The sequence below is a fragment of the Gadus morhua genome, chromosome 17 (genome assembly GCF_902167405.1).
Source record: "Gadus morhua chromosome 17, gadMor3.0, whole genome shotgun sequence".
Taxonomy (NCBI): domain Eukaryota; kingdom Metazoa; phylum Chordata; class Actinopteri; order Gadiformes; family Gadidae; genus Gadus; species Gadus morhua.
In genome coordinates, this window is record NC_044064.1 from 2691098 (window position 1) to 2718597 (window position 27500).

A 27500-nucleotide genomic window follows, 5' to 3' on the forward strand; every position below is an offset into this window, starting at 1 on the left:
ATAGAATGCACTCTTAATCTCTGGATAATAAAGCAATAAATGATACTAGATTTAGCTCTGCAGATAGACTGAGATCCACGTGAAATACACACCGCTGATCAGACCTCGGATCCCCTCATCGTGTCTCAGCGTTGCGGCCGGTTGCCATATTATCGCGTCGCCGTCGGCAACGGCGAGGGTTGTTATTTAGCTAAAAGGTGGTGTAATTGCGGAGTCGTCGTGTCTGCGCCTGGAGAGCGGCACGCGATAATGCGTCATTCATTCAAGGGACGGAAATGGATATCTCCAGAATCATGTATTTGGCGGGTGTCGGCCATCTCCAGTGTCTTGTTCTCCCCTTCTCTTTGGCACGATAAATAAGTTACAGCAGAGCGCAGGAAAAACAGCCCCGCTGGCAATGGTAATTTTAGCAATATTTGTGTCTGGTTCTCTCTTTTCACAAAGATGGATTACGCTTCTTTCAGACGAGTGGTATCTCCCAGTAGGAGTTAATAATGTTATGGACATTAAGTACCCGGGCCGGGCTGAATGAAACTTGAGCCAAAACAAACATTATCATGTGTTTGCCTACGTGACTGGAATGCTGGTTTTGTTGAGTCCGAATCATGTTGGTTGTGGATGGATGGATTTAATTAATTAGTGAGTGATTGGATGAATGAGGGGAAATGCAGGATGTTTTATGTCAAGTTATCCTCATATCCTTCAGTACAGAGCAAACTAATTCTTCGTGAAGATATGGGATGCCATTGAGTTAAAATTGACTGAAATCAAAAGGTAAAAAAACAAGGAATACATAAAAAAGAATACATTAACAGTTAACGTATTCTTCTTTTGGAATTAATTCTTTGTTTTTCTACCTTTTGATTTACGTTTTGTGAGACTTTTAAATTGGTGAGCCATGACTAGCCAATCCCGTTACCTAAATGAAAACTAGTAATCAGATGCTGATCCAAAACACCTGCTGGCTCTTTCTTCAACAAACATTTGCGACAAGAAAAGAGGAAGGAAGTGAAGAAAAACTCAAGTAAGACTAGATTCCAAAGATGCTTTATTTAAAAGAGATTTAAGCAGTACATTACAGGGCTAAACACTTTATAAACGGGAGTAATATACAATTTGAGATCCAAGTCCGAGATTGGACTTGGATCCAATCCAAGTCTGCATTTCTGCGCAAATTATAATCATCTACCTTATGGTTATGGAAACTGCACTAAGATATTATTCAAGCAAAACTGGTGTTTAATTGAATGTAGGACTACGGGATTACAAAAAACTATTAGTTAATTTGCATGTCTAAGGCAGCTACACCTGTATGGGATGTATGATAAGTTATTATAACTTGAAGCAAAGTACAGTCGGGCATCACCTCACCTGGGTCTCCAGTCACGTCTCTGGATGTTCCAAGGGTTCATCTATTCGTTACGCCTCATGAACAGAGTGAATAACACATTCGGGCTGTGAGAAGGCCCAATATGAAACGTGTAGAGTTTGAATAAGCTAACACTGCTGTGAGGGAAATTTCAGGTGATACAGCAGCACATTGCAGAAATAGCAACGTTGCATGTCAATGGAGAATAATACTGTATGTTTAAATATCTACATCGACTTATGTTCTGTACTGAAGGACATGAAGATAACAGCTGAATGAGTAAATAAATAATGAATGACCTGCTGACTTCCTTCATGAATAGACGGATGGATGGATGGATGTGTGATGGATCAAATCCAGGAGTTTATTTATGCGCGAGTGAATGCATTGATGAACGAGGGAATTACAAAGTGTCCTCCGATACAAACGGCGCTGCCCTCACACGTTAAGGGAGCGCCACTGACTCTGAGCTGTTCTTTATCTCCTAGGTGGGGGTCAAAGGGGGTCGTGGACCGAGTGGTGAGTTGGTGAGGAACGCCCGGGGCGTTGGACACGATGTTGGCACCTGCATGAACCTGACGTCGAAGCCTGGGCACCAGGTTAGTAGAGTCAGCACCCCGCCGTGTCAGACGGGCGCGGGGGGTTTACCGGTTCATCGAAGGACACGGGGGATTCAGTCATATTAGGCAACAGTTTCAATCAACTTTTATACAGAAGATATCTCTATCTATCCATCCATCCATCCATCCATCTCTCTCTTGCTCTCTCTCTCTTGCTCTCTCTCTCTCTTTCACATTTGTAATCCAATACATTGTATATATATAAAAGAGTTAAGTTAACAAACGTCAACATGGTTCCAGTCGCTTAATTCAAATTTGGGAGTTGATACGCTTGTTGAAGTTGCATCGGAAAAAAAGATTATCACGTCACTTCTGAACAACCTCTTACGACTTATGTAATTCCTAGACAAGTTAGTCCAGACATGTGGCAGAGCAAAAACAAGCATACTGTCTTTATCATTAATTATTCATCTTCACATGTCTGAGACCAAGGGAACATCCCAGCAGCAGACGTTGTGGCTCATCAGAGAACCATTTCCTCCCAGGCTGTTCCTGGCATTCTGCGGCACAGTGCAAAACGCCGTAGCCTGCACACGTTCAGAGGAATACATACAAAATAAATAATTAAAGGAAACCATACATAAAGAATCCCACCCTCGAGGCCTCGGTGAGAGCGAGGCTTAGCAAACACACCCGGGCCCTCCATAAATATTGCAGGGTGGGAGCACACTGAGGGGTTTTTGGCCCATGAATTATTACAAAGTCCAGTGGCTTTGTGTGAACCCGGGAGTGTATCGGGCCGTGCCCCGCCATCAGACAAGCTGCGGCTGGGGAATAGCTGTTAGGTAGACCCCACAAATAACCCCCCCCCAGATGATACCCACACCCCTGTCCCCCACCCACCGGCGTTTATCACACGCGATCGCTGCACGTGACGTGAGAAGGAGTGCTCGTTATCTTGTGGTTTCAGAAAAGCGTTGATGCATAAATGCAAGCAATTGTAAAAAACAAAACTGCATGAACAACATTGAATTGATTTGAAAAAGTATGTGTTGTCATTCAAGAGCTGACAGCCGATGACCCTCTGAAGCAGTTCTTCCTGGATGACACACTTGGGATAGATTTCTTCCTGTGTGTTCTGTAGTCCTACCGTTGTTCCTTGGCGCTCCAGTGGCATGGTTGAACAAGACTCACGCACGGACAATACCAAGGCTAATTTCATGGACAGTGACACCCACTCACCGTCCCAGTGTGTGTTGTAACACGCGCTCAATGCCGTGTGTTTATCGAACCGCACTCTTCCTCACCTTGAGAGCCCATTCACAGGCAAGTCATTCGCCGACTCAAAAAGTATTGATACAAGAGTGTGGTGACGATGGTCACGATGATGCTGATGACGGTAGCGTGTCCTCACTGGCTAAAAACCCACCCAATGGCAACGGGACATGCCCCCCCCCCCCTTGATTCAAAGCGCTGCGAGAGACCACATTACTCTGGCAGTAATGCCCTGTTTCACACAACGCGAGCGAGATACGCCGAACCCCCCGACTCACGGTGTCATTAAGCAGCGTCCCCCACCACCTTCACCACGGCCAAACAGCACCCCCCGCCGCTCCCTCACAGAGCCGACGGGAATCATCCCCTTTGTGTTCCTCAATAGGATAATCTCTCCCGCTCTGTCTCTCCCCCCCCCCCCCCCCCCCCCCCCCCCCCCTAGTCATTCAGAAGACGGTGTAAGAGCAGGGAGGGGGTCGCGAGGACCGAGTCGCGCTCATCCTCCTCTCCCTCGCTCCATTCATCGGCGGCGAGGTAATCGCCCGCGGCGTTCTCCCCGCGTGGCGCTGGCGGTCAAGACGTCCGATTGTGGGGAGTACAATCGGAATAAAAGGGGAGATCAACTCGGGTGTCTAAACGAGGGGGAAGGAATTTCTATTTGCATTGTCGGAGCGAACACATGTCATGCAGGTTGTCTGTTCCAGTGATTAGCTGTGGAAAGAATGAAAAGAAGGTTATAATCCTGCGGTCTGCTGACGCACCCCTTTTTGAGAAAGTGTGCGTCGGGGGAGAAAGGACTGATGTGCTTTTGGGGGGGAATTTAAATGGAGTGAAAAAAGAAAAGGCGGGATCAAATCTGTTTTGTGTCAGATAGTCGTCGCGCCGCCGCGTCGCAGGGTCAGTCCGCCGCTAAGCCACAGACAGACGAGAGGATTAGAGATCGAAGTACGTGGGAGCTCTGGTCGCAAATAGATTAGCATAGAGCGGACTCTGTGATTAGGGGAGGAAAAAACGGACACACAAAAAACGCCGCAGTGAAAAACTTTTCCGATAAAGTCATAATCGACTTAAGAACAAACTTCCCCCCGTTGGCGTGTTGCATGCCGTAAAGTGAGGCGATAAACACGCTCGTGTATCGCCATTAAGGCTTGAAGCAACGGGAAGAAAACAAGAGTGAGGAATTTGTTTAATTCACTTCGACCGTAAGAGTAATTGCAGTGCAGCAGAGGTGTGTGTGTGTGTGTGCCCGTTTGTGTCTGTGCGTGTGCCTGTGCTGGTGTGTGTGTTTTGGTTTGTGTGTGTGTGTGTGCCCAGGTTTGTGTGTGTGTGTTTAATACAATCCACAGGATGTGTCTCAAGGCTTTATAGATGAGGTGTTTAAGGCCGGTGCATATTTTATGACTCCTAACCACAGAGACGAGCTTGCTCATTAGTCCCGTTTCCGTTACGGCCCGGATGTGTTTTAATAACACAATATGACCATGTGGTAGCCACAAGATGGTGCTGTACTTCCCAACACAGAATGGCTTTTCATAGCCATAGTGTGTGAATCAATTCCACTGGTGATATTTGAATTCAGTGTCAAGTCAAAGCTCTGTGAGATTCCCCTCTGATGTATGGTGTGGTGGTGGTAAAGGGTGCTGAGTTACCCACCTGGCTGGATGGTTTGCGTACAATGAATTACATCCAAAAAATCGAACGCACCACTTTCAACTAAAAAGCTACTTTAGATCAGAATATGATGATCTAAAAAAAATCGTTTATACCTCCTGTGTTTGCTGTTGTATAATTTTCTCCAGCACTGGCAGAGGGATCAGAAACGGATTTCTAATTAACTGTATTATTTTAAGGTTAAACATGAAAGAAATTTAATCAAACCGACCTCAAAAACAAAGGATATTCCGGGTTTGAAGTGAACACTATCCTATCTATCCTATGTAGCCACGGCAGACATGGCTGCCACAATGAAAGCGCGGTGTCAGTCTTTGAAAGAGAGCCCATTTATCCATGCCGGACAGGATTCTAGTGATAATCTTTAAATACCAGCGGTGGCCAGCAGATGGCATTGTCTCAATATAAATGCATCCTCACCGACACCACTCAAACCCCACCCATCCCCTTATAGTGCTGTCGCCTCTCTCTCCTCTCCTCGCCCTCCTCTAAGGCAGGCGACGCCCATTATGTGTACGTTTATCGACGCGTCACCTATGGTGGCAATTTTAGGAGGGGATGGCCAACGATTGTCCAAAATACACTTATTGTCTTGCCCAGCCTATAATGAAGTACATATTGATTGATTGCGTTTCACTCTCACCCGCCCTCCCTCTCTCTTCCTCTCTTTTCTGGTCATGTGCATACAACAAACACATGCCATCACACATGCACGCTCACACTTTTCTGGACACACACACACAAACACACACACTCTGCACCATCTGTCTGTGCATTCTTCCATATCTTTTTAACCAAGAGCAGTTGGAGGGGGGGGGGAGAGAGGGAGAGGGAGAGGGAGAGAGAGAGAGAGAGAGAGGTTCATAATTCGACTTCTTCCTCCCTGCAATTAACGCCCTATGGGGTGGAGTGAAGCCCAGTCCACTACAGGACTCCGCCCTCGGCCCCAGCTCCCGTCTTCCCCTAATGGCTGAGAACAATTAGAAAAGATGCTCCTAGAAGCTCATCATCTCCGTCGCCTGTTTCCTCATTGAGAGAGTATTGCTGTTTTCCGTCAGTGCTCAGACACTGCAGTGGAACACAGGGTTTCCAGATGTTCTTCCACGCCACACACTTCCATGAATGAAGCACATTAAAGAGCTAATTACTCGACTACAATAAGTCCCTTGGACCCGATAGAGTAAAGACCTTATCGCGTCATTCCATATCGTACAGCTCTCCTCACTCTATGGAGAAAGACACTGGGCACGGCACAAACCACTATTACTCATATGTCACTATTGCGCGTTAAGTTGAACGCACAAACACACATTCAACTGTAGTCTATAGCATAAACACACAAACAGCTTTGTGGCAGCCTGCAGACCAGTGTGAATAACTCCTATGCTCATATATTTATTTAGAATGTCCTATATTTGTCGTATTTCGCAAAACACAGCAGAATTAGGTGGCAGTATTTCTGCATGGAGAGATAGTGAGTCAGTAGGACGGGCAGGGAGGGAAAGTGTATTTTTAAGTCCCATGTGGTCATTTCATATCTTCGTTCTGGTGGCGTGGGGGGGGGGGCACGGGGGGGAGTCGTCTGCATTATTTGTATATGATTACCTCTCCAGCGGTTGTCGCGTATCGCTGCCCGTTCAATCATTTCGAGAATAATAAATGTGAAAAAAAAAATGAATATCATAGTGTGCAACAGCCCTGTCACATCATCAGGCCCGAAATATATCTAATAAATAACCACCATAGTTTATCAATCAGCGTCCTTTGGAGCCGAGCACGCCTCATTCTTTGCTTCGTCGGGCTATCGCCTGGATGGCGCCACGAGCAGTGTGTGCGGTCCACTTTGGTAATCTACACCCAAATCCGTTCGGCCTCATGCAGTCTCTCCGTTTAGACAGCGGCGGTGCCCTGGGTGCGGCGGCGGCGCCGGCGGCACTGAAGCGATGTGATGGGGAATGGCAGCTATCACCTGGAGGTTTAGCCGCCACGGCTACCGCAGCCGCTGTTGCTATCATTATGATGATGATGATGATGTGTGTGTGTGTGTGTGTGTGTGTGTGTGTGTGTGTGTGTGTGTGTGTGTGTGTGTGTGTGTGTGTGTGTGTGTGTGTGTGTGTGTGTGTGTGTGTGTGTGTGTGTGAAACTGATTGCTGCAGCCTGGTGGATGTGGGCTAATGTGATATTGTCGTAGTGGCACGAGGGTTGAGGCAGGGGCCGGGCGTCGCCTGCGGGGCCGAGGTCCCCAGACAGACACTTCAGCAGCGTGGGCTTCCCAGCACCGGCGGAGGGATCATTGATAGATCCGTTTATATTTACATGGCGGGTCCAGCCCCCAGTGCCCCAGACCCGATGTCATCTGAGCATTTGATTTGGAGATTATCTTTAATCCAATTGCCGATACATGAGTAACTAGGTGATGATGGTGACCAAGCGAGTGGATGGATTGTTGGAGGGTTGGAGATAAAGGGATGGATGGATGCAAATCAAGTGTATTGATATCAATACTGAGACTCTTATTGATCTTCAGACGTTTGATATCAATAGCAGTCAATACTAAGACTGTGATTTTTGCTTTTAATGGAAATAACTGTTGAAATTCTTCATAGGTTCCAGGTTGTACATCAGACATTCCCGCAGACTAGACAGACACACCGCCATATACTTGACATGAACCAGTTGTATGACACACACAAGTGTGCCGTATCGTCCTTTTTTATACACATGGAAATCGACAGCAACAGAGCAAAAAATGCTGCATTCATTACATGCCTTGAACAAGAGCCGGAACATTTTTAACAAGGTGATTTTATGCCCCATAAACTGTTTGCATATCATAAATCTTAAAGACGCTCGCTTTCAGAAAACGTTATGAATGTCACTCGAGCGCCCTGCCAACAAAGTTCCCGGGGAAAACCGTTTGCTAGCGGCAGGCGCCATGGGCAGCAGCCTTCGTGTTTACCCCCATAGTAGCAGCACCAGTGCCGTGTCCAGACTTGTAAATCAGGCCCATTGAGGGAGTGCATAATGCTGATGATTATGGCTGGGCCAATCGCATGGGAGTCCTCGGTGGAGGGGGGGGAGGGGAGTGATGGGCACAGGGAGTGGTGCTCAGAGCTGAAGCGAAGGCTGCGAATTGGAAGGGTGTCTTTAACGGCCCCCCCCCCAAAAAAAATGGCCTCTAAAGTCCCCCGACGGATGGTAATAGTGTCTGGCAGTTGGGCCACTTAAATGTACATTAGAGACTGTAAACAAAACAATCGGAGGCGCCGGTCGCGTTGGAGCGATGCTAACGTTAGCATACTCATGAAGATTTACCGAATTTGAACGTGGAGGAAGGCAAAGTAACAGCGGTCCGATGAAACATAAAAGACAAGTAAATGTACATGGGCAATCGTAACTATTATGGTGGCATTCAATTTGTGATGTGGGGAATTCCATTCCACATTTTGCGATTATTTTTGCAATCATAGAGTTGGTCCAGCTCATGTATGCCCTACTACTACTGCTACGACTGTGCTTCGGGAGCAATCAGTCACTCCCATTGATCGCCGGCAATGATAATATAATCAGACATAAAGCCCAACAAGGCAAGCCGCCCCGATATATCAGAGTTGCTGACTGTAGAGCTATGCACAGGTCATAAACCCTCACCTTCCCTGTTTGACCCTGCATCAATTTGGCCCTTTCCAATATGAATGCAAATAACAATGCCTTTCGCTTGACACGTTTATGGTTATCTCTCTCTTTCTCTCTCTCTCCCTCTCTCCGGTCTCTCTCTCTCTCTCGTTCTCTCGTTCTCTCTCGTTCTCTCTCTCTCTCTCTCTCTCTCTCTCTCTCTCTCTCTCTCTCTCTGCACGGATGCTCCTAAAGCACGGTGATGTTACAACACTAATGGGATTTAAAAGGTAACCTATGGCTCATTGCTGGTCCTTTTCAGGAAAGTCACCCACGCCATACTTGCCTTACCTAAACATACACACAATTCTGTTCTGCACAAGGGTGCATATACACACACACACACACACACACACACACACACACACACACACACACACACACACACACACACACACACGTATAAAGACACACGTACACACACACAAACTCACACCGCAAGTGCATTCATGCAAACCGAGACTCCTGCACACACACACACACACACACACACACACACACACACACACACACACACACACACACACACACACACACACACACACACACACACACACACAGTAACTCCTACATGCCCTCCACCCCAGTCACTTGTGTATGCATTGAGCTGATAAGTACCGCGGTTCATTTTCCCCATGGCAAACCACAGTGAAAAAATGGGAAGTAATAATTGCTTTGGGCGGGGGAGACGAGGATGGCTAAATATGCTTGATTGCCTCCTAAGCCCTGGTGCTGTGTAATGAAATATAGCTGCAGCAGACAGGGGTGCCGGTGCGATAGCCTTCTTGTCACGGTGTCACTTAGAGTTCCCTTTATTTGGCTGTTTGTTTATTTCACCCTCCCCCCCCCCCCACACACACACACTGACCCTTCCTCCAACGTCCTGTGCTGTGCTGTCGTCCTGTTTTGGTCCGAGCTATCCCCCCCACATCACACCACACCCCTCGCCCCTTTTTCGTCTTTTCGCTTCAGAGTCCATCGAAGGCGTTTGTTGAGTTCAAACACCCATCTTGGCGTTGTCTTAATAATCACGGTGGGGGTGGAGGGGGCGGGAAGTATTCCTAATTGAGTATTCTTTACCTCGTCAAAATGGCAGCCCGCCCTAATGTTCGTCTGTTCTACAATTTAATTTGAACTCATTAGTCGGAGCAGGGAGTGTCGAGGGGAAGCAGGAGACTGGGGACAGGAAGTCACACACACACACGGCGTTGATTCAGAGTAAGAGCAAGACATCTGATACGCCAGCCTTCTTTTATTTATTATGTTGTGTTCGAGATTGACAATAAGGCTTTGTGATCTAAGTCACTTGAGCTTGATAATTAGTGTTGGTTTCAAAGTATGTTTGTGTGGTTCAATCCATTTTGTAGTTTATGTCTGTATCTTTGTGTTTTTTAATTGCGACACTAATCAACACAGCAAACTCCTGGGCAGCACTAAATTAAATTTATGTAGATGATTCAAATTACATGTCACACACAAAATAGCAGAGCGATGCATTTTATCCTCAACCGATATTTGTGCAAATGACATAACGCTAAATTGTCCCCATTGGTTCAATAAGTAGCTAATCACTTATATGAGTATATGTCCACAGGCTGGTTTGAGACCAGAAACATCTGCTAATGCATTTAGCATTTGAAATGCCCTGGAACAGCCTCAGAGCACATTAAACACAAGTTTATGGCCATTTTACACTCTCTTTATTTATATATTTTACGCGAAATAACTAATTTGTTGTGCTGCTTCAAGGAAGATTTAACAACACGTGTTTTTTGTTTTAGTCGGCTGAGGCAAATGGTAATTGTCCGTAAGTTTTGCTAAGTAACTTGGGACCACACTTTAACACAGCCCTTTCGATTGAATGTGCACAGTGAAATATTACAATTAGCTATTCATTATGCATGGCATATATCAATTGTAAGATAATTGTTTTGATTCCAACTTGGGGAAGTCTCTGTGTACTAGTGTAGAGCATAACATTTACCCACTTTGTTTGGTAATGTTTAGTTTTTTCATAAAACTGCTCAAGAATGGCGACTGGAGTTGTGGACGTTGGGAATCAAATCCAGTACCTTTCAGGTGGGATTGTAACATCCTCACTATACTGCCATGTGGTTTATTTGTAGTTTCAACTGGTTTACAAATTATGATTAAGTCAGACATTAATTAATTTCCAATAACAATGGCGACCAGCGTTTGTCTGAACTGCTCATTCTCTAAACTGTCAATGGTAAACATGGACTCAACTAACAAAATCAGCTCATCGGTTGAGACTAACTGCACAGGGTTTACATCGTAGTATTCTGTAATCCTAAAGAGGCCAGAGATCAACTAAAAATAAAGAAGGCACAGTGGCCGAGATTGGTTCCAACGTTACGTTAAGACAGTAAAAAAAATGTGCCTTTCAAAATAACGATAATTGAAAATCCAGTAAGACACTTACAAGCCATCAATCAAATCACCCAATCAATAACACTATCCCAACAACATCATCTGTCTTGCAAGACCGTACAGATCATAGCTTACAACCGGGTTGTATCGTCATCAGCTGGGGATAACTCTTCTTTTGGCCTGTGATCGCCGCGCAAGGCTGGTGACCACCCATGACACCATTCCTCCTCTTATGCTTTTCTTCCTCTTTTCTTTTTCTATCCACAGTTCTCTTTCCTGAGACGAAAACCGCAGGATGGCGCTTGGGAAAGGTAAGACCAAAATAAATCTCAAAAGTGTGATTGGACGGTTCCGACAGCGTTTTTAAAAATCATTTTTACTCTATATCGTCACACTTGTTTGCTGTGGGCTTGTCTTTCCCATGAAGCAGAAATACATCTTAGTCTCCATATTTTTCCCTGTTTTGTTCCAGCAGTGATGCTGAGGTTTGTGTGAGGTTCGCTGTATTGTTGTGCACGTGCACGGTGCTGATGTGCACGGGCGATGTTGATTCCAGCGTGGTCACTGAGTCCAGTTGGGCCCTGGTTAATTCCAACTGAAATGGTCTCATACAGTGCTACAATAATAGCCTGGGAACCAAACCAATGTAGGCTCCTTCTTTATTTCTCTGGCATTTGCAACTACCCCCCCCTAACGTTCAGACAGATTTCCAGCAGACCTGAGCTGGGTCTGGCCATTCACAACCATTTATCTAATACGTTGGCGGGATTTATACAACGACAGTACAGGGAAGTCCCCTATGGGAGCGCCGTTGAGGCATTTTTATAAACAACCAAGATTGAGGCAACCGATGGCTCATACTCTGCTCTGATTGGTTGTAGGTCAATCCAATCCGTCCAGAGGCATTTGGCTCTGCGTCTGTTGATAATGCCGTTTTAATCTGAAATTAACTGAGAGCCGCCAGACGAATACATATTTGTAATTTGTATAGTATAGCTAGTATAGAGAAATAGGACATTACGAGAGTGCACTATGTGCAAGAGCCACACTTTTTGGCATTAATGCTTTTCCGATTGTCTGAGTTTTATAATACTTTTAACGAGATCAGAGATGTAGAATACTCATATTATTCGACACTTTTTCTGTGCTATCTCTCCATTTAGTCTAAACTCATGAGCCAATGCCACCTCCAGTAGGACCATTAGTTTTATTATTTTATAGCAGAACACTATTTTTCTGTCTGTATTTTTCCACAATATGTCTCTAATGACCAATCATACCAATTGAGAGGGTTGCAGTTGGGGGCACCAATTATATATATGTTTTTAAATATAACAAATCCCACATGGACGCCCAACATGAGTAAAATAAGTCATTCTTTTTGCATAACCAATCTCATTGGCTCTAGTAACCCTGGTTGCATACGTTTGGAACACTGGTCTGCCTAAGACACCACCAAGACACCCCTAGAATAACAAAACGCCTGTTCTACGGCAGCCCCAGAACACGTCAAGCCGAATACGTCCAGCAACACATAACATATTTCGGTGACTTCCACTCAATGCCTGTTAGGTCTTGACCCGTGGCAGAGCGTCAGGGGGTTTGGGAGGGGTGGACTGTATGTGGCAGTCCATACGTTTCCCTTATTTTTTAAGTAACTGATGGCAAGATGGGAGGAAAGGGGGAGGACTGACTGGCACTGATGGGACCAAACTAGGTCTGTGCTGCTGCCGGTCTGAGCATCCAGGGGGCTCCCGACCAGGCTGATTGATAGAGTGTGATGAGACTGTCACTAAGCAAAGCAGAGATAGGCAGGAGATGGAGGGAGAGGGGAGGGAGAGAGGGAGGGAGGGAGGGAGGGAGGGATGTGGGCTGACCACGAGCGAAGGGGAGATTGAGAGGAATGAATTTGGGAACTTGTGAAGGATGAAGTGGCGGGAACTGAAGAGGCTGGATGGAAAGTATTTTGGACAGATTGAGGATGTGTTGTATGTGAGTGAGTGAGTGTATATGTGTGTGTGTGGCAGAGGCTTTGGGGAGTTGTTGGTCAATGGGAAGACTGGGAGATGGGCGAGTAGAGAGAGAGAGAGAGAGAGGGAAAGGAATAGTCAAGTGAACATGCCAGGAGATTGAGACACTAGCGTTACAAGCAGGATAATAGTTTCATGGATGTAACCTCAAACTGAAGCATAATACAGCACAATAGCTTTATAAACTGCATCAGTACAGCAGCCCACGGACTTAAATGGCCACCTTTTAATCTTAGGTAGGCCAACAGGCCTACCATGATAGCACCACCATGATGCTCTGATGATAATCACGACTAAGACGTGATTGCATTTTATAAATAATATATAGAGGGTTAGTGTTGGGGGTAATTGCCGTGTAAATCAATGACGAAGCAAGGTGTATTACAGGGACCTTTCGACAAATGTACTTATTGCAAGTCACTTTGGATAAAAGCGTCTGCTTATAGCCCTAAATGTAAATGTTTTGGTATTCGCTCAAATGCTTTTAAAACGTTCAGCCTTTAACAATATCTACAAAATACTGAAACCGCGATTGTTTAATAGCTTGTGCCAACATTATTTTCCATTTAGTCTGATCCTCTCAGTACCCAAATCAGCTGTTCAAATCCATATTTGATTGGCAGAACGGTGTGACTCCGTTTCCAACTGTAAACACAAGCGTGCCGTGTGCACCCATGCCTTTGCACGTGAACGCACCTGTGCATGTTCAATAATTTATAGTGTTTGTGTGTGTGTGAATAAAATCATTTGTGTTGGCGTGTTTGTATGCGTGCACACAAATGTGAATACATACTTGCTTCTTGTCAGAAGAATGAGATTGGCATCAAAATGGCATTACGGCTGACCTTTCATAGGAAATGTCTATGTGCTAGAGTCGGGAAGGGAGGGTTTGGTGTGCGTGTGTGTGTGTGCGTGCGTGTGTGTGTATTCCTCAGGAGGAAGCCTGAGACGGGAACCTCTTATCTGTCCTGGCCGAGGCCCTGACTTCTGCTCCCTCACCCCTCGACCCTGCCACAAACCTCAGTCTCCCTCCATCTCTCTCTCTCTCCCCCCTTCTCCCCTCTCAGCTTGTTTCCTCTTCCCCCTGTTCCTCTCTTTCTCAAACTCCCTCCCTCTCCCTCCATCTCACTCTCTCACCCCCTTCTCCCCTCTCAACTTGTTTCCTCTTCCCCCTGTTCTTCTCTTTCTCAAACTCCCTCCGTCTCCCTCCATCTCTCTCTCACCTGCCCAACTCTCTATTCCCCTCTCTCAATCTCTCTCCCTCCTCTCTCACCCTATTCCCCCTTCTCCCGGTTCCTCTCTTTTCCCTCTCCCTCCTCCCCCCCTCTGCTGGAGGGTCTTCCCCATGTGCAGTCCTAGCGTGGGTGAAGGCGGTTCAGGTAGAATGAGCATTCACCTTCCAGGGACGGCAGCGCCACGCTGTCGTCACAGCCCGCCCCGCACAATTGCAGCTCACTTCTGGCAGATCGGATTTGCACTCTCACTCGCTCTTGCCCTCCCTCTCTCTCCTTCTCCCTCTCTCTCCTTCTCCTTCCTTCTTTCTGTCCCTTGCCCTCTCCTTCTCCTTCCTACCTTTGGTTCCTCCCTCGTTCTCTCCCTCTCTCTATCTTTGTCCTTCCTTCTTTCTCTCGATTCCTCTCTCTTCTCCTTCCTTCTTTCTGTCCCTCGCTCTCTCTCCTTCTCCTTTCTTCTCTCTATTTCTCTCTCCCTCCCATCCCCCCCATCTCTCCGTCCTCCGTATGTACGGCCACTGAGTGACAGCCGGCGCGGAAATACAAGTGGTCGAGGAAGAAAGAGAGAGGGTGTATGTGTGTGTGTTTGTGTGTACATGTGCGTAGGTGGGTAGGGTACAGATGTCCCAGTGGATGTAAGGAGAGAGGCATTTAATATCTCCCACTGCTGCTGGCTGGGGTGGAGGGCTGTCTGAGAGAAGACACTTTGCATAAGCTCAAAGGACGCGTAGTATTGCTGTCACCTCAATGAAGACAACCTCCCTGGGACTGGAGGATGCTGGAATATATTTGAGCGGATGAGCTGAGATTTTGCCATTATGAGTGATGCCAGCAATAATCCTGTTAGATTGCTTGCCCGTGCCAAAATGAACCTGATATACCCACGCTAAGGAGATACCGCACATCTGATACGGACGGCAACGATACTGTTGCATGTGTTCCCATTTTCTCAGAGTTGATGGAGACCAAAAATGTGATATTGACGATTTCCACAAACTGCTCCATCATGTGATACTACATCAGTGATAGGAACTCTGAAACTGAATAAACTGGAATAAACTGCAACAAACTGGAATAACTATGACCAAGGGAGCAAGTGGGGGCAGGGCCAAAGGTGAAGCAATTCAAGAATGATATACTGATAGGCAAGAATTAGCTATTTCGTGTCTAAAACCACTGGACTATGGATGGAGGGACAATGTACTTGTGCCACAATGGACAAGATGCTGAGACGTAAACTTCCCATAAACGAGGGCTATAGCAATTATATTCTTGCATCTATAATGCATAGCCTAAGCGCTGTTGTCACTTAGAAAATGTTCAACGAAATGAACAGAATCATTTGAACGTTTTTTATTTCACGACATTTGATACCATATTTGTAAACGATGAACGCTTAATTGGTCAAAATATGACTGTCGGTACCCGTAACCCACCTAGACAAATGTGTCATTTCAATCCATTAGGGAGAATAGACTCTTTCATTACTGGTTTTTGGAGCTATCATAATAATTCTTCATTGCTGATTACCATAATGATTGTGGATTGATCTGGTGACTATAGCCATAGACATACAGGTTGGCCAACTCTCCGTCATCAATACCAAGTGATAAATTCATATTGATCGGGCAAGCTGGTTATGAATCTTGACTAGACAGGCTCAAGTACCCTGTGGGATTCATAGTGTACCTCTTAATGGATTACGAACCGATGGGAAAGATAAATCATGTATTATCTGGTTTTCATTATTTTCTTTGAAGCAACTGGAGACAGAAGTTGTTTTTGTTTGTTGTTTTGCCTTTTAGCTATTATAACGTGGAGGCTTTCACAATATTACTCAATTTATTTATGAGTTTATTTGATCAATATCAAACCAATTTGATGTTGCATGGATAATTAACCTCTATGTTTCACCATGAAGGGGGCAGTGATGTCATACCCAAACAGACGATAACCTTTAACATGCGTTCAATATACAAATGACCTCATTCGTATTAACGCTTATTAAATGTGACTGTATTTTCAGCAATTGCTGACCATGTGTCTGACATGTAGGCCAAAAAATAGCCTATTGCAGTACTATCAATGCATCAATAAATTGATGGACTGCCACCAATGTTTTCCTCAACAGCAATAATGGACAGCATTTTGTTCGCATATATATATAACTTCCGAGAACAAAGAGGGGAAATAACATGTTGGTATTTTCTCCATTCTGCCAAAGATATGATCACACTTTGTTCTGAGTGAAGGGGTGAGGTGCTCAGAGCTCTGCTGGGTGGATGGATGAGACATGCAGACTTTAGGGGTGAAAATAATCAGCAGCCCTATACGACAAGTAGGATCTATAAATATGTAGAGAGACAAAGGGGCGAGTGACAGAGAAACATTGACAAAGAACAGAGCGAGAGAGTGCCGATGAGAGAGGCATAGAAAGAAAGATTGAGAGGGACGGGAGAGTGGGAGGGAGAGAGAGAGAGATGGGAGAGAGAGATGGGAGGGAGTCACAGATATAGAGAGAGAGAGAGAGATGGGAAAGAGAGATGTGAAGGGGTCATAGATAAAGAGAGAGAGAGGGAGGGATATAAAGAGTAAGAGGGGAGAGAGAGAGCCCACAAGGGAGCCAGAGGGAGATGGGAGAGTGGATGATTGAGAGGGAGGAAGCAAGGTGAAGCGGGGGAGAGTAAGCGAGAGAGAGAGAGAGTGAGAGAAAGCGGCCACACGCCACACTCTGTAATAACAGTGGTGACATTCAGATAGAAGGCTCTCACAATGAGAGCCGGCTGAGGCAGCATCCTCTATGCAAATAAAAGAGAACACATCCAGAAATATTAGCTGGCGTCAGGGATTTCTACAGCACACATTGATAAACCACTTGACCCTTGGCATCTGCAACTGTGCCTGTGTGTGTGTGTCCGCTCGCATGTCTTGGTGTACGTGCCTGCGTGTGTGTGTGTGTGTGTGTCTGCATGTGTGTGTGTTTGTGTGCGCTCGCATGTCTTGGTGTGTGTGTGTGTGTGTGTGTGTGCATGAGTGTGCGCTGGCATATCTTGGTGTGTGTGTCTGCATGTGTGTGTGTGTGTGTGTGTGTGCATGCCTAGGCATGTGTGAGTCTGTGTGCTCGCATATCTTGGTGTGCGTGTCTGTGTGTGTCGGCACAAGGCGCACACCCACTTGAACGAAAATATGCATGCACACCGAGCCAAACACATTGAAAAAGGAGGGCTAATAATAGAGCTAATGCATACTAGAGGTCTCTATAGCTAATTGCACATGTTGGCGCGTTGCAAGGATTACCGCTAATGCCATTTGTTCACTTAAGGGACCACAAGTGCACGGTCACACACATGCATTTGCACGACATGGGTTCATTAGACGCATTTCAAACACCCGGAGTGCACAGGAGTTCAACTATCGGCTGTGTTCGGAAGACTGATTGGCATTCCCATTGAGTGCCGACTTAATTCTGACTGTCAAGGTACCCGGAATTCCTGCGCTTCGCTCATAATTCAAAATAACGCGGAGGATCATTCATTACGTCTCAGTTAAGGAAGGAAGTGTGTTGATGGATATAAGGCTTTTTAAGGGGGTCAAAAGAGGGACTCTGGGAATTAATTTGATATCTGGGAGCATACACACACACAGGCACCGACACACGCACACCTAAGCATTTTCTATTCCCTTTTAAGCGCCCAGCTATAAATGACAGGCCGTCGTGATTGGAATAGAAGCTTTTCATGTTTGAACCCAACAGGGTTTATAAGGACTGCAGATATCAGCAAATCCTAACCCACGGCACGGTCAATAATACCCATTATAGGAAAAGCAATAGTCAATCGTGGTGCACTTACGTGCGGCGGCATTTATTTGTTTGCCTTCAAAAGCCCCCGTTGCTTTCCACAACAAAGTGATCAGGGATGAATGACTCACAACACTGGATTGTACTCTTTTTAAAAGCTGAGGTAAAGCGTTGAAATCCTTTGAGCCCCCTCAGGTATATGGGGCAGCTCTCGGCCGTAACGATTTGAGGATAGTGTTTGACATCGCGCGTGGAAGGCTGTAGTCTGTCCGAAAGCAAAGGCCAAGTGGTTCAGGGTCGGTCTGTCATTGTCGTGAGCGAGGAGAGGAGCTGCGTTGTGATTGCTGCTTTGTTTGGGATTTTATCAATACAAATATTGTTGGATGGAGCAATTTGTGTTCATTTTTTAACCAATCAAATTTGTTCATTAATTGTTTTCCCATTGGATGGTACTTTTTTGAATTTTTTTTTTCATCACATAGCTAGCAAAGCACCGTCCTAGACATTAGCTCTAGCTGGCTAACGGAGCAAGCGTGCTAACTGAGTTATCTGATGTGACCCAGATATGCCTCTCAAATCGAAAGCCTTTCAACTACAGAGTAGTGGTTGAGGTGACAAAAGTATTAGGTTGGAAGCCCCATTGTCCTTTGGTACTACAGCCGTCCGTAAGCAAGACGCCTACAGGTACTCTATATTAATATAAAACTACAAACTGTCACTTATCCTACAACAATCCCCCGTGATGTATTGACTCCAAACATCAGCTAAGCCTTTGATTCCAACCAAACCATTGTGTTAACGGAATCACTTATACTAAAGCAGTGCTTTGTGTTTCAAACAATGCAATTATAATCCTGGCACCAATCAACCCCCATACATGTCTGATGTGGGGGACAGTCAAAGACTCAAACCATGGATCGCCTCTCATCCCCTCTCTGGGTTTTGTGTACAGTGAAAGATGCTCGGCAGGTACATTAATCATTTGTCACGAGACAACGGTTGGGATGATGACTGCGGGCGTTTGTCCTTCTCAAATCTGACTCGAACACGAGCGGGAATGTATTCAAAATAAAGGAGGTCCCACGGTTGAGTGGACGTTGAGTGTGTGTGTGTTTCGTTTGTTTGTGTGTTTGAGGAAGGGAGAATGGCGGCACATAGATAAGTGCTTGCCGTGCACTATTTTACGGGAGATGAGCCGGAGACAAGCCCGAGTGACTTCAAAGTTTTCTCGGGGCTGAAATGAGATTTGGGATGTGTGAGAGAAAGCTAATATCTTCATACCTTATACCAACAACATCCCAGCCAGTGCATGAATGCCCTACGCTGAACACAAATGGAGTATGTGTACCAAAAACAACCTAAAACCCAAAGACAAACAGAATTGGAAAAACGAAACCTGGGTAAATGTGAATCTGACTGCCTTCAACGACCGACGGTATCCAAGGCGCGTCGCGGATCCGGACTTTTCTTCATCTGAAAGTTCTCATTTGAATCCACACCTGTGTCAGTCTCAGCCTTACATCTTAACCTAATTTCACGGTCGGCGGCATTCGGATGGATGGCTCATGGTGTGTGTGTGTGTGTGTGTGTGTGTGTGTGTGTGTGTGTGTGTGTGTGTGTGTGTGTGTGTGTGCGGAGGAACGTGGAGAAATTGACGGGCTGAGGAGCAGGCACGTCTACAATAGAGCTCCTACAAAAGCAGGAAGAATTTGGCTGGTCGGCCAGACGTTAAACCTCCGACCTTGTACTTTGTTTCGCCATAGCAGAAAATACATTAGGCCCCTCCGCAAGGCAATGACAGTGAATTGGCCCATTACAGGTTTCCCATTCAGCGTGTGAGTGATAAGAGGTTTAAAATCATTATGCTGTAACCTGCTTAAATTACAGTTACAAAATCGGCCGAAACAGACCGAGCAGGTCAAATCACGATTACTGGAATTACGAGATGATGACACAGGGTCAACCACATCTTTACCGTTCCCCGGCGCACGGAAAATAAACACGTTGTCGAGGGCATCGCCATGCGATGTTTACAAAGTCCACTGCCATTATTAATGAACGAGCTGTGTCACGGAGATGGCAGGAGAGATGCCCACTGTCATGTGACGTTTTTCTTAAATTACTATCAATAGCTCTAAAAAAATGCCCTCGAAAACCCACATCAAGTTTAATTGCTAAACAAGCACAAAAGACGAGCACCAACAATACCCCCATTTTGGATGCCCCTCATGGTCTAACTGCTTGTTCAGCGAGGAGGGAATAACAACAATTATGTCGGAGAGGAATCAATTTTCGGATAGGCTGGCTTCTGTTCAAACAATGGAAAAGAAAATTGAAAGTGTAACATCGGTGAAATTTTCCATTGTAGAGTAGGAAAATTATCTCAGGCCTTTTCTCATATATGTATTACTTTCCAAATAAAGAAATATATATATTTTTAAGTCATTTATCCTTTGTGGTGTAAACACCACAAATATAGAAATACTAACTGAAACATCAGAGAAAGATATCGTAGCAGACATATCTTTGTGGCCGTACGAGTATCCACTCTACAGTCTAATTGCTTTATTTCACTTTTAGTTTTCGCCCGTGACGACGCAGGCGTTCCAGCGCAGACCAAAGAACAAAAGACAATTGATTCTGCACGGGAATAATGAATGGCCATGCAGTATTGACCAGTGACCACAGCTCTGTCACTATCCCCGAAGAGGGTCTTCTTCAAACTGCTTGCTAATATTTACGCCTGGGGCTTATCTTGTATGAATAGAAATATTGAGCCCTTTTGTTATAATATATGTATTTTGTAAATTTAATTAAAACATTCTTGAAGAGAGAGCGATTGAGCTGTGCCTACTACGCTAATCTTTACCAGATAGGCGGTACTAATGCATTAATTTATATGTCTGCTTTTAAGTATTTGCCTTCAACTTCAACTCATCCCCTTCTTTCAGTTGTTTAAATACAAAGGTAGCCAATAAGCAAATGCATCTCCAGCTTCAAGCTGTATGAGATAAACTGCATGCAGATCATATGTATGTGGATTGCTTTGAATGTGCTTCAACACAGCCTCCCTAATGAAATCCCTGCTATGTATCGTTGTATTCCTCAATCTATGCAGACATGGAATGCCAGTGCCAATTTTCATAAGTTGTTAAGATAAATACAATCATTTCAGGATTTCATCACCTCAATATTTTTTCAAGGCATTTACTTTCCTGTTTCGTTTCGTCCCTGTGGATTTGGAGTTCTAGTAAAATAAGCACTTAGTCACAGAGTTGGCAAGCTCTCTTAAATTACAATAATTACATTACATTCAGAGTGCCGCGCACGGATGCAAAAAATAATTCAAATATGCATGTTATCCTTTAATACAGTCCCCCCCCCCACAACGCTTTTACACTCATTAACACACCGCTTCTTTGGACTCAAATTATGTAACACGCGTAACGCCAGATTATGACGACGACTGTAGTGCAGGCCACATATGCAGGATCGTAATGTACCTATCAGGCTAACCAACCGACGAACAATAACGTGAAGCCCAACCCATGCGGAACAGAAAAGCCTCCATTCCCCTCCACGGCCTGACCGCTGGCAGGCTGCGGCGGGCTCGTCCATCTTCATCGGATCCACCCCTACGTCAGAGCCACAGAGCGGCCTTGTTCGCTGGCGTCTGTCCGCGGCCGTCAGGCTCGGTGGGCCACGAGACGAGACGCAGGCGATGCCCAGAAATGACCTGATAGCATCTGCCCTAGCATCCGGCCAGCTAGTCAGGCGAGGGTCATGTATAAGGAAATATATGAATCTTAACATTTTCTTTTGCTTGTTTGTGAAATATTTTTGAATTTCTTTGAGTTTTTATCATTGCTATTTATTATTATACTGTTGCCTTTGAACTTTTGAACAAGGGGCTGTCCTTCTAGACTGCACAATGAGACAGTGGAAAAAAGTCAGCTGTTGATCCTAAAGACTCTCAATTCGACCACTTGAGATCCGATCCATGTTTGTTTATTTATTTATCTTAGCGCCTTTTGTCATCCTCAATCTTCTCAATGAACCCGATCGATGACGTCGTTGGGCCCCTGACCAGTAACAAGGGACCGTCTCCCCAGTGCTATGGACCAGTGACCGTGGGAAAACGCTCATGTCGAGCCTGAAGACTCCCAGTGCCAGCTGGTCTTTGTGCTGCGATGGTTCTCAGGCCCTAACGAGGGGCGTCTGAGGTTAGACCGGCGGCGGAGTGACGCGCGGTCTCTCTTGGACAGTAACAGCGGTGCATCGTCAGTCACTTAGCCCCCGCTAATACACGGTGTGATATTAATTACTGTTGGTAAACAATGCACTTTCCAGAGATTATTCCATGCACCCGCCGTCCTCCCGCTTGTGTTCGGTAATTCTCACAAGTGATTAAGAGCCAGGCGCCGGGACAGCTGTTCAAGATGAGTTCATTGGCATGTTTAATTAATTGCACTTGAGATAATTATTCAATCATTACTTTGATTAATTTTTTTCACCATCCCAGATCGTGCATGGAGCGTCTGTTTGATGTCAATAGTTTGGGAGAAGCCTCGGAGGAAGAGTGGGCACATACGGTCGTGATTTTGGGTGGTCTGGTCAGAAAGCAGTTTGGAAATTCTGTGTTTGGCTCGGCCGAGAGTGGATGAAAACCGTCAATGTCAGCCATTGTGGCTGTGGGATTAGCTTAGAAGAATGTTAACCCCGCTTCACCAGAGCACATATACTATAGTGTTCTCTCCGTATCTATTCCCACAGGCGGGCCTGTTTCAGATGCTTTGTTAGGAAACAACAACTCTAAAAAAATAAAGAATTATATATATATATATATATATATATATATATATATATATATATATATATATATATATATATATATAAATAAAAGGGCTTTACTTTATCTTTCCCCCTCATCAGCCGCATCGTGTCGCTGGTCACTTCAATATTTTCTGTGGATTCGGTTGGGCGAGCTTTCCGCAGCGTCCTCCCTGGTCGTGGCTGTGCCCTTGTGCTGCGTATACTGTATGCTCACGCAGTGACAACAGCCCGACCGAGGCAAAGCTAGGCAAATGGCTTTTTTCACCAGAGATCTTGTCAAACAAATTAATTCCCTGTGCGGCCCTCAGGGCTCTCAACTGTTTTTTTCTCTCCTCTGTCGTGCCGCTTTGTCGCCCTGTCTCTTGATAGTACCCGAAAGATAAAATTAATTGTTCGGGGAGATGTGTGATGGGGTGGAGGGGAGGCTGGTGGGGGAACGGCGTTGGGGGAGGGGGGGGGGGGGGGGGGGTGTTAAAGGACCTTGAGCAACACATGACTATCATCGCCGTTGTCTCGGAGAGGAAAACAGAGGCAGAGGATCTTGGGTTTCTGAAGTTTTTGAAGCGCCGCCACCCGATGGATCACTGACTTTATCGTTAAGCGTCTGTCAGCTCTTACCCGGCCAGTTTGTGAACAAATGTTCACTGATACAATTCCTTCCAGAACGAGATATCTCCCCCCACGTATGTGGATTCCCCTCATTGGCACAGGGGTGAGTCTGTACCAGCAGCATGACTATCAAACATGTTTTATCATAAAGCCCGATCCATCCGCACGTTCAATAAACGCTGGACTGCTTTTTTTTTAACTCTAACCCAATTAGCCTCCTGGTGTGTAGTGCAGTCCAACACACAAGGTCCCTCAACCCAATCCCGACCCTCCGTGGGGCGGTGAACTCACTCAAGCCACTCACCGCCCCCCCGCTGGGCAGCCCCCGCCGGCTCGGGGGCGAACTGCCGTCAACACCCCCAGGGTTGGGCTCTTTCGGCGCCTTTTTCCAGTTCGCCTGCCAGCCCTTAAGTCTCGTTTCTGAGTGGGGACCATTTACAGTGGAGGAGGAAGGGGGGGGGGGGAGACGCATTTGACAGCAACCTGCCTCTAAACTGTCCCCTGGCACCGCTGGTCACCCCCGTCTCCACCGGTGGCAGATGGCCTGAATTGGCCCAAAGCGTTTTTGGGTGGTGGAAGGCCATGTGTGTGAGACGCCTCTGTGTTTGGTTTGAGATGAAGGCCGTACTCAGTTACCATGTTGAGTGTTTTCGCCGCGTCGTATTGTAGACATGGCATTGGTCTCTTTGGTCGAATATCGGAAGTTGTTGGGGGGTCAATTTAGATCCAACACTTGGGCCTTGACAGGATGCAGGGCAGGGAGGGCGGGGATTCCGGCTTGGCAGGATGAGTGCTCTAATTGGAAAGTATTTGTAGGATTGGAGGGTTTCCCTGTATGCATGCAAGTGTCTCCAAAATAAAGTGTCATTTGGAGTTATTTTAATACAGCACACCCTCGCAGGAGCCCTGCGTCAAACTCGGAGAAGGAGTGAAGGAGTACCCTAGGGAGACATTTGAAGTAGAAGAAAGTTGTGCTGTTTGGTACAAGTTTATTTTACGAGCTAGCAACCTCTTTCCAGTTGACACTACATCATAATGCAAAGCTAGAAAAGAGTCTAATTCATATAGAAGAAGCCAAATGGTAAGACTTTACAATAAGGACACATTAATCAACCATTACCTAACATTAGTTAATGCAGTGATAAGCGTTGATTCAGAGTTGATTAACAGTTTACTATCGGTCTAGTAATCATTTTCTAATGGTGTTCATGTTCACTAAGGGTGTTCATGTTAGCCAAGGTAGTGGCGGCCATGCTGAAGAAAGGTCTTCATATATACATTATTTAAGAGGGTTAGGGTTACCCTGAACACTCTAGCTAACTAACCATAACCAGAGTAACTTTAACTAGCAAGAACTGAACTCGATGCAAAATACAAAAACCAAACACTTTCCCTAACCCCAAAGCAAACTCAGTATAATATATTATTGCCGAAACTAACGATTCATTAATGTTATCTTATTAGAAAGTCTTAGCAGAAAAGCTAGGAGAGGGACTGTCCATTACAAAGATAATTGAATAGCTATTTTTAATGTTGAAATCATTCCATTCCAACCTGAAGAGGGAAAAGTAATAACATTCCTTTCTTTAAGAGTTACCCAATCGCGTGTCTAAATTTAGCCAATGTTTTAAAGCTAATCATAAAAATGACACATCGTTAAACACATATCAGCGGAAGGCATTGGTCGTGAGGTGCAAACCTCTAGGCCAATCAGCGCTCGTATGTTGGCATACTTTTTGCCCCTTTTCTGAAATCGCCAACCCGAAAAAGTGAATGTTGACACCCAACACTCAGGGGGAAAGATCGGATGGCTTGGCGGTGATCCCTGCCTTGTGACAGCCTTTTCCAATTAAAAAAGGTAAATAACTTGAGATTCATCTGTTTCACCTTGCCCCCCGGTTTATCAGTTCATCTTGTTATATCTCCACTCACCCTTGTAATGGTAATATCACAGATTTAGATTTCCCGAGCCTGAAAAAAAAAGGTCTCTGATATGCACGAGTGCCTATTTTTATTTCCTTTATATGTTTGCCTTCCACGAGGCAACACTGTTTACATCGCTCCACCATAATCATACTGTTTAGAATCCGTTGGCAAAAGGACAATTATTTACCTCTAATTATTTTTCCTGTAATTTCCTATCTCATTATAATTAAATGGGAAGGCTCTATCCTATTGTGGTCTCGTCTGGCCTCGTCAAAGTCTTGCCTGCATTAAAACAACCAGGCTTAATGCATTCACCACTGGATTTGGTCCGGCATGAAAACAAACGTCCGCGGCTTTCATTCAGAATGCCCTTTTCAATTAGCTTCCCTCAGCTAACGGTAGAGAGCCTGTCCTCACCATGACAGGGTCTATTGGGGAAACTCTCTCTCTGTCTCTCTCTCTCTCTCTCTCTCTCTCTCTCTCTCTCTCTCTCTCTCTCTCTCTCTCTCTCTCTCTCTCTCTCTCTCTTTCTTTCTTTCTTTCTTTCTTTCTTTCTTTCTTTCTTTCTTTCTTTCTTTCTTTCTTTCTTTCTTTCTTTCTTTCTTTCTTTCTTTTTCTCTCTCTCTCTCTCCCTCTCTCTCTCTCTCTCTCTCTCTCTCTCTCTCTCTCTTTTCTCAATAATGTGGAGCCACTCATTAATGTGATGAATGGCCGTGTGGATCCCCAGCATCTCAACGTCGTACTCCCCCTCCCTCCGTCCCTCCGTCTCTCCCCCCAGGCATCCCTCTTGTGGTCAGTTTGGGGGTGAGAGCTTCCCATTTAAATGTGTGCCTGGTTACTGCTGAGCCTAGCAGCTCCCATAGCCGAATGTACTCCTCAACGGTTGAATAGCAAGAAAGCAATTTTGCTATTGACATCAAATAATTAAATTCGCCCCAATACAAACTCTGAATGTAGAGAGAGTTAGAGAGAGACCAAGAGACAGACGGAAGGATGGAAGGACGGATGGACGGACGGACGGACGGACAGGCAAGCCCATACATACGGAGCTCCCGCCATGACAGAAGCATCACACTGTAATACTTTGAGGGATGGCCCAAACATGTCACAACGGCAATAACCACGACAACAGCAGCAAAGGCGCCATCGTGTCACTTGATCATTTGCCTGTTGTTTGTTTGCCTCCACTCCGAGCAACGACAGGGGTCAACTGTTCCGCTCATCACGTCGAATCTGTTTTTCTGTGAGGAGGAGTCCTGCATCTGATGCATTCCACCTGGGGGTCTAAAGCGCTTCTCACTGTTCCAAAAGAGCTCTCCTCCTCTCCTCCAGAGTGTCTTACAGCGATAAGTTGTTTCTCGGTATCAGTGGCGCCAGTAGCAATCGAACCCTCGACCATGCCCGTGTTCATTCAATGCCCGACAAGATGAGCAACCCAAGCTCTGTGCTCTCCTCTTGAAATAGCCGACACTATAACTGTGCGAATGTGCTGTGATATTCCTGGGAGGTGTGTGGTCGTCCGAGGGCCAATACATGCCCTCCTGCTGGTTGCGGGACTACAAAGCAATATGGTTCCCGGAGAAGAACTACAAGCCCCAGCAGCCCGACGAAAGGAACACGGTGGTGTTTGCAGCACTTGCCAAATATTATGCCTATAATGAGAGCATCCTTCACAGAGGCAGACTCCATTTTATGTGAAGGTTTGGAGACCTTTTAAGTTAACAGAAACAAGCTTGGGTTGCTAATTTGATTTAGCATTTTTTTGTTTGTGAAGAAGAAACTTAATTATGTTCTTTGAGTTAAAAGCTTTTCGTTTTGCTTCAGTTTCTCCAAGTCGTACACAGTACAGCAAGACACTAGAAAAGCTGACCAGCAAAGCTCTAACACCACAGTGCATCATAGTAAAAGGGAATTTCCTTTCGGACCAGTATCCAATAACGCCTAGATATGAATCTTCTTTAAACATACAGATGCATCTTCAACTGACACATCTGCTTATAGTTAAAATATGTTTTTAAAGGCCAAGCCCAGACCGTGCACAGAAACCAGCTTTCATACGTGTCTCCACCATCACAGTCGGCACAATGCTGTGTGCTCGTCGAAACAGACCGCATAGCCCACGGCTGCCTT

The 27500-nt window shown here is 45.5% G+C and overlaps 1 protein-coding gene across 41 annotated transcripts in view; it reads left to right on the forward strand.

Moving 5' to 3' along the window:
- Positions 1-27500, forward strand: part of LOC115529744 (receptor-type tyrosine-protein phosphatase delta) — a 370859-nt gene that overhangs the window by 149672 nt on the left and 193687 nt on the right. For all 41 annotated transcript variants that reach the window (XM_030338732.1, XM_030338746.1, XM_030338737.1 and 38 more), the window contains exons 6-7: positions 1858-1968; positions 11209-11252. The gene's annotated coding sequence lies outside the window, so the exon portion shown is untranslated. The remainder of the gene's footprint in view (positions 1-1857; positions 1969-11208; positions 11253-27500) is intronic.